Source organism: Callospermophilus lateralis, chromosome 16 (genome assembly GCF_048772815.1).
Source record: "Callospermophilus lateralis isolate mCalLat2 chromosome 16, mCalLat2.hap1, whole genome shotgun sequence".
NCBI classification, from domain to species: Eukaryota; Metazoa; Chordata; class Mammalia; order Rodentia; family Sciuridae; genus Callospermophilus; species Callospermophilus lateralis.
In genome coordinates, this window is record NC_135320.1 from 65126829 (window position 1) to 65144470 (window position 17642).

Sequence of the window (17642 nt, forward strand, 5' to 3'; positions counted from 1 at the left end):
ATAAGTATGGTCAGTAGGAGGAGGGAGAAGGCATAAGTCTGTGGATGGTTTTAATAACAGAATAACATTATCATATTTCCTACTCATAAAAGTGAGTTTGGAAAATGAGCATGAACAAGACTATTTGATATTTGGGATGATATTTAAGTGACACTTTATAATGGCCACGTAAAAGTTAAAGTAGATAGGAATTTCATCAAAGCAAACAACGTTTATTTTTATGACCTTAACTTACACTGTGAAACAATTTCGACAGTGTGTTTTTGGTTTCTGTCTCTCTTCTCTTTCTTTACTCAGCTTCTGAATATGAGTCTATGTTGCACAACACACTCTTCCCTAAATGGCCTAACAGGCTGCAACCCCTCTGGGTTATCTTAGCTATGCCAATGAGTACTGCACAGATAACTGTACCAGAAATTACTGTAGAAATTGAAAATATTTGTCTTGATATTGATATTGGCTCTTAAACTGCAAGTAGTTTGCCATAAAATGGCATAAAAACATAGATGACAAATGAAAATCAAAGAGGCATAATAAATGGTCTGCGTACAAAGTCATAGAAGCAAGAATGGCCTCAATTGCCTTTAGTTTCATTGGCCCATGTTGTACATGATTTTCACAGAATATTTTTCTTCTTAATTTTTCTAGAGGTAGAATAATGTGAAAATAAATTTATATTTAATAAAGATGGAAATTTTTCTGAAATTCATTAGATTATACATCACATCTGCTTTAGATGAATAATTTTCTAGTGAGATCTAAGAATGTAAATTAAATTCACTCATATTGTATAATTTTAAATGTTCAATTAACATATCTTGTACTCCACATGTTTTTATTTATGTTACAAGAAATAAAATTTGGAAAGAATGATGTATTTCCCTGACACTTCTTAACATCTTAAAAAAAAGCAGATGGTATCTTTATTGAGATAAATAATTAAAATCTCCAAAGCCTACAAACAATAATAATTTAGTATTAAGCATTTAGTACTTTTTAATTTGACATCCTAGTCATTCTTTCTTGTTTATACAAAGGCTAAAAAAACGTTTTCTTCTTTTACAATGTCAGTCCTATAAGTAGAATCAGCACATTTGAACAATGTGAAAATAGTCATTAGGGAAATGCAAATCAGTCACAATGAGACACTATTACATACCCACTAATATGTCTGTAATCAAGAAAAAACAGCCAAAAAGTTGTGGGGGTGTGTGTGTGGAGATATTGGAAGCCCCATATGTTGATAGTGAAACTGTAGTAGCTCAGTAGGGGAATGTCTATGGGTTCAATCTCCAGTACAAAACACAAGCATAAAAAACAAAATGAATATGTCATTCTTTTGGTGTATACTGTTTGAGGTATATTCAGCTTTTTAAATATGTACCTTTATGTCTTTCAAGAAATTTGGGAGATAGTCATTCACTATTTTTGTAAATATTTTTTCAGTCCTACTTTCTCTAATATTTTTGAAACTTTAATAACATAAATTTTGATTCTGTGGTTGCTATTTTTCCAATATCTGTGAGTGTTTTTTTTTTCCATTTGTTTTGTTCAGACTGGATAAATTCTATTGATCTTTCCTCAATTTTTTTTTCTATCTTTGCACTCTACTTTTCTGTGATTCCATCTAGAAGATTGTTTTTCCTATTATTTATTTTTAAATTCTATAATTTTTATCTAGCTATCATTATAACCTTAATATCTTTGCTCGGATTTTTAATTTTTTTTTATTTGTTTCAAGAAAATCTAGAAAGAAAATTGACTTTGAAAAATTGTAAAATAACTGCTTTAAATTTTTTTGCCAGATAAATTTAACATAAGATTAATCTCAGTGTTTAGATCTGTTAATTGCCCTTTCTTTTTTTGGTATTTATTTATTTTTCATTCTAATTTATTATATATGACAGCAGATTTCATTACAATTCATATTTCACATATAGAGCACAGTTTTTTCATATCTCTGGTTGTATATAAAGTATATTCGCACCATTCATGTCTTCATACATGTACTTAAGGTAAAAATTTTCTTAATCAAATTGTGATTTTCTTGGTTCTTCATATGCTGAAAATTTTGTAATTATATCCTGCATCTTTATTAACTATATTAGAAGACCTTTGGCTCTACTTGAATATTTTGTTCAAGTAATCAGTCATTCTATTTTAGTTCAGCACGCATGTCTCAGCCTGTTTTTCAGGTCTATTTTCAATGACCATTAAAAGTGCAAAGCTTTTTCAGTGTTACTTTAGTTTGCTGGGTTAGTTGGTACTGTTGGGATTCTCACTGTTCAGTCAGTCCCTATTGGTTCCGCCTTAAAAGATGGAGTTATCCCATACCAGGGGGTCTGTCAGTGGGGGAGATTCAGACATAGGAAGATGAAGATGCTTCTCAGACTGGAAATGTGTGGCTGGACTTTTCTTGCCTCTGTTGGACAGAGACAGCTTGCTGGGATGAGTACACTTTGTGACCCTCCCTTTTCACTAATGGTTCCTTGTAGTCTATTTCAATATTTTGTTTAATTGCTCATTATCTCATTTAATCAAGTAAAATAATTATTATTTTCTAACATATTAATTAGCCATTATCCATGGAAACTTGTCCTTTTGTCTAATACTTTAAATTAGGGATTTTGATTTCAAAAGTTCCAACATCTACCTCCATTAATTTGCTTAAAATTTCAAATATTTTATATAGTTTCAAGAAGAAAGTCTTTCAAAACTATTAAAATACTTAGAGCTCATTAATAGTGTTTAGCTATGTAGTTATTAAAGAAAAAATTCTTAATTTTTTCTACTAAGTTGACTTGGTGATTAGGCATACTGACAGCATAACTTTCCTGAGGAAAAGCAAGTTGAGATAATAGTAAGATAGGACCACATTGTCATTTATAGAGACCTGGGCTCACATATTGACTCTGCTATCTGCTAATTGTATAAATATTACTAATCTATGAAATTCTCCTCTAGAACTCCTTACCACTGAGTAGTGAGTGAGGTGTGCCTCTAGGTAAATAGAACTATTAAGTGGTTATATGTAGGAAATTTTCTTCAGCAATTCTCACTCACTGCCGATGGGAAAGAAGTTTCAATTATCTGTATCTATTTGTTCGAGTTGTAAATTTCATCATGTCTAAGTTAGGTGTCACTCTTTCACAGTTTTAGGAGAATAAAGAACTAAGAAGTTGTTATTTTTGGCCTCCTATGAGGCCAAAACTTCAAAACTGCAAAAACTTCAAACTTCCAAGAATTTTCATCTATTTATGACTAAAGAATTACAGCAAGGAAGTGACTAAAATTATGGAAAATAGCAACTGAAGGAAATTCCTCCAAGAGTGCATTTTGACAGCACTAGTTTCAGAGTACCACATCTGAAAGAAAAATATAGCAAGTACAAAGAAGTAATCCTACTGAATGTAACTGCACCTTCTAAAACCTAATCTTATAAAATTACCTTCTTCAAAGTAAGAATTATGGGTTTACAACCTACCTCTAACTATTGTTCCCTTATAGGATAATAGTATTTAAAAATTCTCAAAATCACAATTATTATAGCAAGTAGCTATAAATTGAGTAGCTATAAATTACATTGAATGAATGAGTTTTATGTTTTTTTGTTGTAGCATCGTTTTCTGTGTGGCTTAATTAAATCAGGTACTATACCAGAATTCAGTAAAATGCATTCTCTAAATTCTATTCTTTCATATTAAAGGTATGTGTAGTAAAATAAGTACATATAAATTTTTTATTCCCAATTTTTCTTCTTTCAGAGCAAAATTAATACTTGATAGAAAAAAGAGACCTATTCAGAAATACAACCTGTGTATTTCTCTTTTGATTCTTAAAGTTTAATTTGGCAGACCATTTGATAAATCACTAAGTGAGAAAGACACATGTCCTTCTAAAAGGCATTATTTATAAATGCATTGATTTAACTATTCAATAAAAGCTTACCTAGTTAAACTTACCTACTTCACTCTAGAGGATTTCCTATGTATTTGGACTTCACAAATTAGAAGAAAAAATCAAATAAAATTTTATTTCTTCATGGTACTTTCCTTTGTTCATGGTACTTTCTTTCCAGTGGAAGAGAAAGATACTAAATGCTAAATATACATATATATATATATATATATATATATATATATATATATATATATATAAAATATTTTTATAAATATTAATATTACAGAGACAATAAGAATGACAAATTAACTGAAATACTGAGGACTTAATAAAATTTACTATTAATGTCTTAATGAGAAGGTGACATCTAAACAAAGATTTAAAGAAAGTGAACTTCTTTTTCTGAGTGTATATCTGAAAAAAGAATATTCTGGGAAAAGGGAATAATAAAGTAAAATATAGCTGGGCATGGTGGTGCATGCTTATAATTCCAACAGCTCTGGAGGCTGAGGCAGGAGGATCATGAGTCCAAAGCCAGCCTTGGCAATGGTAAGGCGCTAAGCAATTCAGTGAGACCCTGTCTGTAAATAAAATACAAAAGTAGGGCTGGGAATGTGTCTCAGGGGTTGAGTGCATCTAACTTTAATCTCTGGTACCCAAATAAATAAATAAAGTAAAACATAATAAAAAATTTTAACATTCCCAATTCTGGAAGTCTTATTTTGATTTTCAGAAAATTTGGGAGTTCAGAATAATTGAAATACTGTTAGCAAACGGTGCATTAATAAAGATATTATAGGAGTAAGAAAGGGGCTATATCATGCCTTGATCCTGAAAACCATTATTGTGACTTCAACATTTGTTTTCATTCTGAATGAAAGAGAAGACACAATAGACATTTGAACAAAAACTGACATGGTTTGAGTTCAATCTACAATAACTATCTCCCCACCCTTCTCTGTCTCTTTTAATTTTAAGGAAATAAGGGAAAAACTAAAACCTGTCAGGAGATTATTATAGTAGTTCAAATAAGGGGAAATCACATCTCTGAGAGAGCTGCATTTTAGCAGCAGATTAGGCAAGATGTAGTTTTGGCTGTATTTCAAATGCGGAGCCATTAGTATTTTCTGACAAATTGCATTTAAATAGAAGAGATAGAAGTCAATATAATGCCAAATATCTTGGTTTAAGTAAATGGAAAGAGGAGATGACCTTTTACAAAGATGGGGCAACAGGGTGAAATTAAAGCATTAAGTGCAACAGTTATCCAGATATATGAGACTCTTTATATCCAAGCTGCATATACATAGGATAGAAAAGAATAATATGTGAATATTTCTTCCTTATTACTCTTTTGGAAATCTATCCTACTTTTTGGCCATATATGTTCCCATGACTTAGTGTGGGGAAGGAAAATATTTTTATTGAAATTCTCATAATTTCAATCATGCAAAATTTTAGGTCACATCCTTACTTTTCCAGGTGAGTCATCTTCTAATTTTTATAGAATACTGATGATGATTGTAACCTTTCTGTCATGGGTTTTATGTTTTTAAAGTGAGAAATCAGCTAAAGGGACCATTTGGAAAATGATGTTTTTTCCACACAAATGGCTGGACTCAACATGGGTAATCATTAAATATTATTTAATATTACATTTTCTTAGGTAGTACTCTACACTCTTACAACCTCACATTCACAGGAAATGATCTTATAGACATTATACACTATAATAATAAATTATAATGAATGTTCAGTTATCTATGTAGAACTTGGCAAGAAAATCAATTAAATTTCTCTATACCATATAGTTATTAGAAATATAAATTGTTGGGACAGCAATTAAAATGGAAATGGTATAAAATATCCAGATAAAACATGTTCAAAATTATATTTAATATATTTTCTACTATTAAATTCATTCATATTAGTGATTTTGCTTAAATTGGAATTCCACAATAGGTTTTCTGGAATTTTTTAGTTATCTCCTGAATATCATAGAATCATATTCATTACAGATGATAAAATTTTTAAAGCCATTTTTACAAACCATTCGGTGTTTGATATATTTTATATATAAAGGATCTTAGGATTTTCTTCTGTGGAGACTTGTGATATTTTAATTTCTTGTAATCATTCTAAAGTGTATCATATGAAACGTTTGAAAACAATGGAGAAGCCCTAATTTGCATAATAAATATGCACTGACTTGAATCTCTTTTTTGTGGCTTGTATGTCACTAAAAGTGTAACATTTTCTAAGCAACTGTTTGTAGATTCACCTGCTAGATGTCTAACAGGTCTCTTGCTTCCAAATCCAACATTTTAGGCAGTTTACTATCTTTCTAGGATCATTAGAAAAAGACACCTCTGGTAGTGCAACAGATTCCTTGTTCAGTATGGGCAGGGGCACAATTTCCTCTTGATTTCTGTGATTGCTGTTCACTTGAATACGTTTTGCATTTAAAAGCCAGGTAGGAAACATCTTATGCTGTTCATCACTTTCACTTCCTGACTGCCTGTGGGGATTGCAAGATGTGCCCTTAACCTTTGCTTTTCACCACCTACTGAGTAGCTGTACAAAATGCTGCTTGAATCTGAAGATAAACTATCCAAAAGCTTCAGGCTCTGTTTAGATGCCACAAAGTATTTTTAAGAAGGAATAAAATATCAAGTCCAACCTGTGAACGATTTGTTTAATCAGCAGTGTGGCATAGCGCAGAAGGGGATTTGAGTTAGGGATTAAAAACTAGTGCAGTTCTAAATTTATTCTGTCTCTTTTTCTCATTAGACATGCAATATAACTGTGATCAAAAAATTTTAAAAGCAATCATGGTAGGTAGCACCTTAGCACTTTTTCACCTGGCATAACCTATAACAAAAATTGAAATAATTAGGGACACAGACACATTGTATAAATATAATAAATGCCTATTTATATGTAAAAATAAAAGCATAATTTATTTTAATATTGGTTGTCACATTCTTATTGGTATAATGTTGAAATATATACATTTTGATAGAATTTGATTATGTGTGTGTGTGTGCTTGCATGTGTGTATATTATTATTATATCACCAACAACCAATTAAGATAAATAAAAGGTATATTGATAAGGATGTACAACAATTGGATCTCATGCATTGGATTTAGGAAATTTAACAACTTAATAAAACTGGAAAATAATTTAGACATTCTTAAAACACTAGACATAAACCACACAGTGTGACTCATGCATTCCCTACCTAGGTATCTACTCAAGATAACTTAAAGTGCTTGTGTTTACTGTTAATAGAAGATTCGTTTATTATAATCCTAAACAGAAAACAAAGCAAATGCCAAATAATAGGCAAATAGATAAATAAATGATAGTATATTCATAAAATGGAAAACCACTGTGGCATACAAATGAGTAAACTATCGACACATATATCCATGTGGCTTTATCATAAAACAGTACACCAAGTGAAAGAAGTCAGATGAAAAAAAAGAGTACATACTGCATGATTAAATTTTTATAAAATCTGGAAAATGCAAACTAATCTTTAGTAGAAATCAGAAGAGTGGTTGTCTAGTATAAAAGGGAAAATATGAAAAAAGAATATGTAAAATGACACAAATATTTTTTTAAGTTTTATTATTAGCTTGATTGTGGGAATAGTTTTATGAATGCAAATGTAGGTCACAATTCATTAAGATGTATCCTTTAAATATGTTAATTTTGTGTTGGTGGAGTCAATTGATATAGCTTGAATGTATCCCCTCCAAAATTCAATGTCTAATGTTGAAACTCAATGTCTAATGCAGTATTTAAGAGATGGGATATGAGTGATTCAATCATGAGGTCTCCTCCCTTCTTCAACGAGGTTGAGGATCTTACAAAGAGGCTTCCTGTAGTGTTTTCTAGCTTGCTCTTCCATCTCACACCAGGTGTGGACATGGGTTCCTCCTGTCAGCACATAGTGCTCAAGGTTTCCATCTTGGAAACAGACCAGATTCACACCAGGTGACTGAACTTGCTGACACCTTGATCTTGGACTTCCTACCCTCCAGAACTGGGAGAAATAAACATTTTTTTAAAAAAATAATTTCCCAGTCTGTGGTAACTTTTTACATTGGCACAAAAGACTGAGATAGGAATACATTTCTTATCTTTTGAAATTTAATTTGTTTTATTGTTTTAGGAATTTATATTTTAAAATATATGGAAATATGGTCTGGAAGAAAATTAAATTGGTGATGACAAAGCAGAAAAATAGTGAAGTAATCACCCTGCATAAACAAATATAAAAAACTGGGGAGAGAGACTTAGACCTTGGAAAGTGTCCAAAATACAAGAGTTGCAAAATAATGTTGTTATTAAAAAAATACCCAACTGATATATACTGTGAATTTTAGTTTATTGGCCTGGGGTTACCATTCAAACTTCTAAAGCCAACAAAAACAAAGGTAGGAAAAGCCACAGTCTTACCTATTAAGTTTTCACAGATCAGAATTCAGGACTGGGAAAAGAGCATGAAAGGGTATGTGGAAATTCTGTCTGTTCAAGAACCCCAGAATTAATTAGAACTGAATCAGAGCATGATCTGCTTGAAGTTCAGACTAAAAGATAAATGATGTACAAAAAAGATCTCAGTTATCTTGAGTAAATAAAGAAACAAACAAAAACTAAACACCCTTGTAGATACCCAGGATATAACTCCATATTCTGGAAGTTAGAATTACAGGGGGGCAGTTCATCTATTGTTGCTTCCCTTAACTGATTAAATTCTCAAAGGTTCATAGTGCAGGTGGTGAAATTGTTATACTGAATGTCTTTGAAGTATCAAAGTATAAAATGAGAAGGGAAGACAGAATCTGAACATAAGGGAGCCAGCTCAGAAGCAAGGGATGCAGAAAAAAGGTAAGCCCATCTCTGCCTACATCATAAACTGAATAAAATTTACTTTGAGACAAGGGAATCATAGAAGGCCCAGCCTGAAGATTATGCCAATATTGGAAACCATGGTATTAGGACAGAGATATCAGATGATGAACTGCATACATTCCTGTCACTGGTGTGATCAATTAGTTGCTTGGCTACCTCAGTCGCAGTGGGTAGAGGCACGGAGTCAACACACAGGAGCTGGTCAGAGAACTGGCAGGAGACAAACCTCAAATTGTCGTCCAGTAGCTCAGTTTATTTTTGGAATGCACACAACTGTTATAGAGTTCCAGTGGGGCATGCCCATCAATCATACATAAGCAAGACATTATCCATAAGCCAGTCATCTTCTGCCTAATGTAACTGCACTGTGAGGAAACTCTAAATATTGCTGTCCTGGCAGAAAGCAATCTTGAAGGGTCTTTGGCCCTTACTGAGTCAAGGGTTTCATGCCCTGAAGCCCCTGACTGTCTGTTTCACCCCATCCTGCAGGCCCTCCTGTCAAGTCTGAAGGAATGTGGATATTTCAAGCATTCTGAGCTGCTCATGGCTGGTAGCTGCTGTGACTGAAAGTCATCCCAACATTTCCTCTCCTTTTATTAAATTTATTGCCAAAGGAGAACCCTGATGAGAGAAGAGAGGAAAAGGCAAAAGCATGGAAAAAAGGGGGAAGAACTAAGAAAGAGAAATGGGAAAACATCCAGACATGGCCCTTTCCTGTAGCTGCAGTTGTTTCCTGCTGTGGTGAGCCTGAGTGGGCAGCTGCTGTTGACTAGGTCTCTGTCTGTCACTTGGGTCCTGATCTGAGCTGGGCATGGGGAGCAGTCATGGGGGCAGGAGACCTCTCTCAGAAGAAGTGAAGAATTAGGCCTTTGCACAGGTGGGTGGGGGGGTGAGGTTCTGTGCCTCACCTCTGTTGGCCCCCAAGTTTTCTCCTGATGGCCCCTCTGTGGCTGTGCCTGTCTTAGGTTGTTCTTCCCTTGAGGAATCTTACCTGTCAGTGACTAACCAGCCACCCTCCAGGGCCAAACAGGGTGATGTGGAGTGTGCAAGGCATTGCCCCCGAGAGGGTTCTCTGTCTCCTTGAGAGATAATGCCCCCGTGGCCTCCACGCCAGCATTTACCTTAGGATCGGGAGACACAGGGTTCTTCTCCATGGAGGGCCCAGATCACAGCACTGGGCTGGTGAGGCTGCATCCAGGAAGGAAAGAGAAAAGCCATAGACAGACAAACAGTAATATTGTGGCAGAGCTGAGAGACACAGAGAGACGAAAAGGAGAGCAGTGCTAAGACTCAGGGCATGATCCCTCATAGAAAACTGGCCCTTAGTTGGTACTACTTAGATCCTTTCCATAGCCACCATCCATACAGATGCAGGGGAATCATTATTTTCCTTTTGACTTTCCTTACATGCATGATCTAACATAGCTTGTTTTGTTTCTACTTTGTTGAGCCGTTTTTGGAAGCTTCTTAATATAACATAGAAAAACTATGCCAATACCAGTGAGGATCCAATTAGCAAGGTCAATTAAAGCTGACAATTTATCCCACAGATGCTGTAAGATTGAGGGGTTAAAAATTAGCTCTGCTCTGGTTTCATTTAGGCCGAGAAACTGATCATGCAGCATCATAGTGAGATTTCTAAAAGTCATATCCCAAGGCCCCTTAAGTCTATTTGCCAGCTCAAGCCGAGCTTCTGTTATATTTTTTACCAACACAGGGGTTTGACAAACATACAGAAATTGAGGACTGCAGGGTACTCTAACATTCAATTGAAGCATATCAATTTTTTCAATAAGGTCAATCTGTTGTTGTAACTTTAAGATATCTCCTTGCAAGTGCAGGTTTAGTTGCTCCTGGGTGGTCAGGGCTTTAGTGGAGCACTGCACTACCTGGTTAATGGTTGCAGCATTTGCTGTGGACTGGGTCAAAGCTACACCAGCAGCAGTAGCTGCTGCCACCGCCACAGAAGCGAGGGAGGCAGTTATAATGGCAGCAGTAATCCCAAAATCTTGCCTAACTCTGGGAAGGGAAATATCTTTTGTAAAGTAAACCTCTTGAATGGAGGAGTCATCCTTCATTGGAAACCATAACATGGCGGATGTTCTCATTAGCACTACTGTCTTAACAGAGGAATTCCAGCAATTGGTTAACTCACATTGTGAGTCATCACAATTAAAATGACCATTTTTGTGATTTTGAGTGGAGGTTACAAAGAGAAAGGGTGGCTTAACACATATATGGCCTTTAGTAGCATGTTTAGCTGAGGGTTTTTTGAAAGAGCCGCTTAGTCAAATGGCATCCATGGTGACAATAGGACTGATATCTATACATTTGTAAGCACCACATAACAATCGTCTGCCCTAATTGCAAAAAGTCTCCAGTCTTTCTTTTGTATTTTGAGAATTTGTTATCCAATCTGTATGATATTTAAATATTAATGTATTTGTTTCTGTTGAAAATTCCATTCTCCATCCACCTTTTGTATAAGATCTGGACTAACTAATAAGCTCATCAGAAATGAAATAGGATTGGGAAAGGGAGAGACAGTTTCTCCAAGATATAGCTCTTAGAGGTATACTTTCATTGATATCTTTAAATTTTCTCCAGGGACATCTTAGCAGAAAGGGTTGAGACCAATAACATGAGTCTTTAGCATGAGGGGTCATGGTCATGCCATTAGGCAGACCACTGACAGAGACTACTTTTGCTTCACCTTCTAAGGAGAGTGACTGGAAAAACCTATAATGCATCCTATTCCTGGCTTCCAAAGGATATCATTGTGAAGGGCAAATTGTAGACTGACATAACCTCTGTGCCCTAGACACATTCCTTAATATAGTAAAGGCCCATGAATGATCAAGTGAGAGTGACATATTCCAAGGGTGCCTTGCTATAGGATCAGATGTAACAGGGCGTCGTGAGGAAACATCAGTAGCAAGCCAGAAAGGCAATGCAGTATCATCTAAACCAACAGGTAAAAGAATCCCGGGAGATGGAGCCCCCACCCACCAAGCATGTACTTGAGGGCTGAATGACAGAATGATGCACAATAGCATAAAGGGGGTCCTTTTCTGCATTGATGCAAAAGAAGGGGAAAGTCCAATTAAAGTCCCAGCCACAGCATCAGTTGTTTTCAATCGGTTAGGTATGGTCCTTCTGGTCGGGTGCAGGAGAGTGATGAGAGCAGCAGTTGCAGTTGTGGCTGTGAGGACAACAAGCCTCATGATGATGTTAATCCAGGTGGCTCCTGTTGTCCTCCTGAGTTTTGTCCTTGGGATGCATTCTGCAAGATTTGAGAGAGAAGTATGTGCAACATTCCTGATCATGATTAATTGAGCATGGATTGCTCTCATGTTTTTTTTTTTTGTTTGTTTTTTGTTTTTTGTTTTTTTTTAAAGAGAGAGTGAGAGAGGGAGGAGAAAGAGAGAGAATTTTAATATTTATTTTTTAGTTTTTGGCAGACACAACATCTTTGTTTGTATGTGGTGCTGGAGATCAAACCCGGGCTGCACGCATGCAAGGCAAGCACACTACCACTTGAGCCACATCCCCAGCCCAAACTCTTATGGTTTTCTAATTGTAGTGGCATGAGTATTTTGGTCACTGAAAGGTTTTTGCTGCTAGGTGGTGCTAGAGTCCTTCCACTAGAGGAGAACTGTCCCACAGACAGCCATTCATGAGTAATAGCTATCTGCAAAGCAATTTTTCCCTTATGGGACATACTTTGAAGTGTATTGGTTTTGCTTGAACAGGCCAGCATAGGGCCTTGAGTTATCAGGTCGTTAGGCAGATGCCTTTCTTCCTCCATACTTACCTGTTTGCACTTACCTGTAAGTTGCAGGTTTTAACTGCACACATAAGCAAGAAGAGAGTACCAGGGCTCTGGTTTCCGGCAGGTGACATGGTCTGAGCTTGATCTGATAGGTCTTTGATTTCAACCCAGGTTATCTTGTGAGCCCTCCGGTGGGGAGGTCATAGTGGTCTCTTTCTTTCATCCAGGCTCAATTTCCAGAGCTTGGCAACTGGTGGCTGGTGTGACATTTAAGAGGGGTCCCGTAAAATCCCATGCATTTGTTATGAATCTTTTCATGAGACCATAGGTAGATGGGAGGACTCTGAGAGGGGGGCTCAATGCTTATGGGCTGCTATTTTAGTAGAAAATTTTGAAATTGAAAGAAATTTTAAACCAAATAAGATTCTTTTCAAGGCATCATGAGGGGACTTAGTATAGTTTCTTGTGTGTTCTTACTATAATGCCTTGAGTCTAAGGGCTATAGAGAATCCCAATTAAGTGATGTATATGCCAACCATTGCAAATTGCTTGAAATGTCTTGTTAGTATAGGTTGGCCCTTTATCAATTGTAATAGACATGGGGACATTCATAATTTTAAAACATTTAAATTTTTCTTTCTCTCTCTTTTTTTCATCTAGAGCAGGGTGTCTTGAGGCCAGGGAGGCTGCCATTCTTAGGACAGGAATCCTCAATGTGGCCTGACTGATTACAACCCTAGCAAATGGAATCAGATCTTAGTTGTGAAGGCCCATCATTTTTGTTAACTGCTAATTTGCTAATGGCAGCTGTTAATGCCTGAATGGGCCCTGAAGAGGGGGCTATTTCCTTTGTAGCAGAGGTCCATTTCAAAAGGGATTCACTGCATGCTGGGGCAATTGCAGCCCTAGTTCCTGCAGTGGCTCCTTCCCCTGCCAATTGTTTAACTGAAGAGCCTTGAGTAGGGCCAGGTTGAATGAGCTTCATAAGCAAGACAACATCTATAAGCTAATTATCTTCCGCCTAATGTAACACACTGTGAGGAAACTCTAAATATTGCTGTCATGGTGGAAAGCAATCTGGAAGGGTCTTTGGCCCTTACTGAGTCAGGGGTTTCATGGTCTGAAGCCCCTGACTGTCCGATTCCTGGCCAGGTAGTTTGGCAATGCTAACCACAAGTGCTGAGGATGTGGTTTCACCCCATCCTGCAGTCCCTCCTGTCAGGCCCGAAGGAACATGGATATTTCAAGCACTTCTGAGTTGCTCATAGCTGCTAGCTGCGACTGAAAGTTATTCCAACAATGAACATCCCAGATGGGGAATAGATTTCCATTTGAAGACATGAAAGTCATTAGACAACTAGAAATACAATAATTCACAAAAAATATTGTATACAGGCTTATTAAACACATTACAGACGGGTTTGGTGGCTCATACCCATAACCCCAGAGACTCTTGAGACTAAGGCAGGAGGATTGTGAGTTCAAAGCCAGCTTTAGCAATTTAGTGAGGCTCTGAGCAAATTTGCAAGACCCTATCTCAAAATAAAACATTTTAAAAAGAGATGGGGATGTGGTTTGCTGGTTAAGTACCCCTGGTTTCAATCCCTGATTTAAAAAAAAGTACATAAAATGTGGAGATTTCTATTAAATATACTAAACATTAAAGACACGGGAATGTGGGACCCAAATTTTTGATGGGATCTGCCATTAGAAACTGACTCACAATGAATTAGATGTTAGATTAAGCAGAGGATGACTTCAAATCAGCTAACATGAATATATTCAAGTATTAAAAGAAAATATTTTCCAAGAATTAAAGGCTAATATGCTATTTAAAAAGAAAGGCAATGAAGTTCAACACAAATTTAGACACTTTTCTAAAAAGGAGATCCTAGATATGAAGTGTTTACTAAAGAAAAAATTAAAATTTTATAAAAGGATTTAGAAGCCTATTAGAAATATCAAAAGAAAGAATCAGTGAACGTGAAGAAAATACCCATAGAAATCACGGTGTCTGACAGAAGAAAAAGTTGGCTACTATCTACATACTGTGTGGTCGGGCTCCAAATTCCTCAATAGGACACCCATAGCACAAGAGTTAATAACTAGAATCAACAAATGGGACTTACTCAAACTAAAAAGTTTTTTCTCAGCAAAAGAAACAATAAGAGAGGTAAATAGGGAGCCTACATCCTGGGAACAAATCTTTACTCCTCACACTTCAGACAAGTGCTGAGGATGTGGTTTATCCAGAGTATACAAAGAACTCAAAAAATTAGACAATAAGATAACAAATAACCCAATCAACAAATGCGCCAATGACCTGGACACTTCTCAGAGGAGGACATACAATCAATCAACAAGTACATGAAAAAATGCTCACCATCTCTAGCAGTCAGAGAAATGCAAATCAAAACCACCCTAAGATACCATCTCACTCCAGTAAGATTGGCAGCCATTCTGAAGTCAAACAACAACAAGTGCTGGCGAGGATGTGGGGAAAAGGGTACACTTGTTCATTGCTGGTGGGACTACAAATTGGTGCGGCCAATTTGGAAAGCAGTATAGAGATTTCTTGGAAAGCTGGGAATGGAACCACCATTTGACCCAGCTATTCCCCTTCCTGGTCTATTCCCTAAAGACCTAAAAAGAGCATACTACTGGGACACTGCTACATCGATGTTCATAGCAGCACAATTCCACAATAGCAAGACTGTGGAACCAACCTAGATGCCCTTCAATAGACAAATGGTTAAAAAAAAAATGTGGCATTTATACACAATGGAGTATTACTCTGCATTAAAAAATGACAAAATCATAGAATTTGCAGGGAAATGGATGGCATTAGAGCAGATTATGCTAAGTGAAGCTAGCCAATCCCTTAAAAACAAATGCCAAATGTCTTCTTTGATATAAGGAGAGTAACTAAGAACAGAGTAGGGAGGAAGAGCATGAGAAGAAGATTAACATTAAACAGGGATGAGAGGTGGGAGGGAAAGGGAGAGAGAAGGGAAATTGCATGGAAATGGAAGGAGACCCTCAGGGGTATACAAAATTACATACAAGAGGAAGTGAGGGGAAAGGGAAAAAAAATACAAGGGGGAGAAATGAATTACAGTAGAGGGGGTAGAGAGAGAAGAGGGGAGGGGAGGGGGGAGGGTGGATAGTAGAGGATAGGAAAGGCAGCAGAATACAACAGACACTAGTATGGCAATATGTAAATCAATGGATGTGTAACCGATGTGATTCTGCAATCTGTATACGGGGTAAAAATGGGAGTTCATAACCCACTTGAATCAAAGTGTGTGAAATATGATATATCAAGAACTATGTAATGTTTTGAACAATCAACAATAAAAATTTTAAAAAAATAAAAAAAGAAATCCCACATTTAGAATATGGTCATTCTTTACTGTGATATTTTAATAAGAGGTTGACAAGCTATAAATCTAAAAAAAAAAAACAGAATAGAAAAGAAAAGGGTAATAGTATTTAAAATTTAAAATGAGTAGGGAAATATTTCCTTCTCTACTTTTTTCCAAAATATTTTCAATAGAAATTGGTATTATTCTTTTCTTGTCACATTTTAACAGTGAAGCCATTGGACCTGAAAGTTTGCATCTGTGTGCTTATCTATTTATGTGAAGATATTTTAATTAAAATTTCCATTTATTAATATGTATAATTACCCAAGTTCTTATTTTTTTCTTGAGTCAATTTACGTAGGCAATGTCTGTTAAGGAATTTATTTATTAAATATCAAAAGATTTATTGACATGAAGTCATAAAATATTCCCTTATACACCTCTTGATATGTATAGTATTTATATTGGTGTTCTGCCATTCCCCATATCTGTAATTTTTCTCTATTCTTTCTTATCAGTGAGCTAAATTTTTATCAATTTTATTCTCATGGCCAAAGCATCAGCCTTCAACCCAGGACTTCGGATACCTTATGTGTAATAGTAGGAGCAAATGTGACTCCATTTTGTTCTATGACTTCATCCTATAAAACAACCATTCCAAGTAGAAGAGTCATGACTGGAGCAAGATGTTCTTTTCCTTTTGCTATAAAAACCTTTAAGAACACGGAACTACCTAATGGGGCATTGTTTCTGTAACTAGGGTAACAGGGTTCTGTTTCTATAACTGGGGTGACTGGGCTAACTGTGATTGGTTGGCTTCTCTCCACTTGACTGCACTGTCAGGCTTCTGTAACCTGGCTTGCTTGCATTGGCTAGACCCCTGAACATCCCTTTTGCTGTTTTCAGGCTTATAAGGAGTGCCCTTGCAATTGTTCGGGGCTGATCAGGGGAATAGCTTTATGTTCTGGTCAGCCGCCACCAGTGTGCTTCAATAAAGGCTTGATTCAATTATACTTGAGTGGTCTGGAAGTCAGTTTATGAAACCCTGGGATGAAGCTTTAACTATAACATATGCATTCCTTTTATCCATCCCAAGAACTTGGAGAACTAAATGGAGAGGTGTTGGACATTTTATTACTCATACACTCCTCAGTGACAGCAGGCCAAGATACAATGGAAGGCTAACCCTACATGCAGTGGGAAATATATGTGATAGATTGTATGTGGATGGATTTTTTTCAGCTGTTTCATGTATATTATTTTACTTGAAAACAAAGTTCACCACGTTTATGATCCTCACCTAAAGAATTGGAGATAAGAGAAATGTCTAGCTTCCCTTCTCCATTTCCTTCATTGTCACGGTCTTTAGGGTTCTTCATATCACACTGCGAGCTTTCCTAAACACTGATTAGCACTTTTTCCAACCATTAATATTTGATTTAACTGACTTTATGTATCTATACATGTTTTCAATTTCATTTATTTCTCCTGTTATCTTTTTTATTTCTTCCTTCTGTTTTCTTTGTGTTAAATCTACTGTTTACTTTTTGCAAGAAGAATATTAGGAATTTAATTTGAGAATATTATGCATTTCTAATTATTTAATATGAAAATTCCTCTAAACATGAATTTGGTTTTAATTACACAGATGTTGATATATTTTGTTTATATTTTGGTAA